This window comes from Penaeus monodon, chromosome 2 (assembly GCF_015228065.2).
Source record: "Penaeus monodon isolate SGIC_2016 chromosome 2, NSTDA_Pmon_1, whole genome shotgun sequence".
Taxonomy (NCBI): domain Eukaryota; kingdom Metazoa; phylum Arthropoda; class Malacostraca; order Decapoda; family Penaeidae; genus Penaeus; species Penaeus monodon.
The window spans coordinates 19,424,557-19,427,056 of record NC_051387.1 but is presented as its reverse complement, the minus strand read 5'-3'; positions in this window follow the sequence as shown (position 1 = coordinate 19,427,056).

Here is a 2,500-nt window from a genome sequence, read left to right as displayed (position 1 = left end):
CTGCCAGCATTCTCGCCCCTCTCCAAGAGGCTGTCGCCGGAAGAAAGAGATCACTTGTGTGTCCCAAGCGCAAGAGAGAGCTTCTACTGCCAAAACAGCCCTGCCAGGGCTACTATCTTAGCATGGCCCGCACCCAACACCCAGTTCTGCCTCACCACAGACTCTAGCAAAGTTGCAGTAGGAGGATGCGACCACCAGATCCTGCACCTAGGCATTCCTCGGGTCCTGGATCACCCTTTTGGTCTCCCTTAACACATAACGTCTGATAGGAGAGCGAGTTTCTCTTCAGAGCTGTCGAGGGCTCCTTGGTGTCACTCGTTGCACCACAGCCACATGGACTTCGCAGCTTCCCTGGGTCCTTCTTGGGCTCAGGACAACACCTAAGCAGGATCTCGCCCATTCTGCAGCCGAGTGGTATACGGTCAGCCCTTCGTTGTGCCTGGAAAATATTTCCCCCCACGCGGCTAAAAGACACTCGGTGGGAGGCCCTCCGTGAGTAGCCCAGCTTTAACTCCCAGCGCCCCACCCATGGCTCTCATCACCTGTCCTACACCCCACCAGGACTGGACACTGCTGATTTCGTTTTTCTCCACGATGATGCCCACTGCTAGCCTATATCCTGCCCTTAAAAAGGTCTTTACAGGGTCCTTTAGCGCGATGGCTCGATGGACGGATCGACTACGTCACCATAGAGCACCTTAAAAACCCAGCAATATCAGGCCCGACCATAAATCCCTTTTTTACACGAGATCCAGACGTCATTCTCGCACCCGCAGGGTCCTAGACCTGTAGTCCCTTCCTTTGATGGGGGGAGGCATTGTGGCGGGCGCCAAAATCATTGCTCGTCCCAAAACGGAGCCCGCTCGGCATATTTTTCCCTCCGCCCCCAGTCATCTGCCACCTCATCAGCACCGGCCACCCCGCGCTGGGTTAAAATTACTTCCACGTCGGCGATGGGATATTGTCAGTGGGTCAGCGCTGATTCGCCACGACGCGGGAGAGCGGGATGCAGCCGTTTGGTCAATCAGTGTACCTGGCCAAGAAGGGGAGTGAGAGACTTCGCCAGCCAGGCCACAAGAGGGTGCGTCACAGATCCCCAGGAGGAGATGGTGGGACGCAGAAGCACGGCCGGCTTATGTTTTTTTTAGGATCCCAAGAAAAAAAGGGGAGATGAGGGTTGAGACTTAAACCTTGGTAGAGATTCTTGGAAAAAGGGCTACTCTTTGGGCGAAAGGGTGAAAGATAAATCGTGACCCCCATCCCTGAATGAGAGATCGACTTTCCTGCGTTTTTTTTGGGGGCGAGAGAGGCCCTGTTCATAAGGTCTTTTTCAAAAATACCGTATCCAGGGACACAACAACAACGCCCTTTTGCAAAGTGGGACACAGGCCATCAGAGGCTGGTAGTGGCAGAATTTTTTTTCCTTTTCCGCGGGGTGTCCCGCCGCAACTTGGGGAAATCCCCCTTTAATAAAGTGCTGCCTTTTTTCAATTTAAATACAGCTCTTCCTGCTGATAGTCTTCCGTTTCCACATTTCCGATTTCTACCTTATGGCCCCACCCGGCTCAATCCGCCCGATCCCCAAATTGCCCGACCCCTTTCGTTTTCCTTTCATCTGTTCACCTACCCCGTGTTATGTTTTGCCTTCCTCTCTCCTTTTTCCCCCCTCCTCTCCCTCTCCTTTTCCCTTTTCAGACCTAAGATGGAATCCAGGTGGATTTCAGAACTGTAGTCTCATTTTCAATAAGTCTAGTTTTTGCATGGTGTTTTTTTCTACCGTAGTATCAACACGGAAGAGTGTTTTTTCCTTATAATATTTGGGGTGTGATATACATAAATATTAAAAAAATAATATATATAATAATAATATATATATATATATATATAATATAAATTATATTATAATATAAAAATTTTATAATTATAATAATATATTTTAAAATATATTATATTTTAAAATTTTATATATATATATATTTTATATATATATTATAATATTCTATAATATATATATATTATATAAAAAATTTTATAAAAATTTAAAACATACTATATAATATATATATATATATATTTATATATATATATATATATATTAAATATATATATGTATATTATGTATGTATAATTTTTTATATATATTTTAATGCATTTTATATAATATATAAATCGCTTTATAAATTTTTACAAATATTATAAAAAAATTTTTATACTGATATACATTTAATATAAAAATTTTATATATATATAATATATATAATATTATTTTATATATATGTATATATTAGTATTATATTTATTATCTATCAATCTCTCTTCTCTCTTCTCCCTTCTTCCTCTCTCTATTTATTAAAAATATATATATATATTATATTTTATATATTATTATATATAAAAATATTATATTTATAAAATTTTAAGATAGATAAAGATAGATATGTAGACATTTTAATTTTTACATACACAATTTATATGCATATATATATTAAAAATATATACA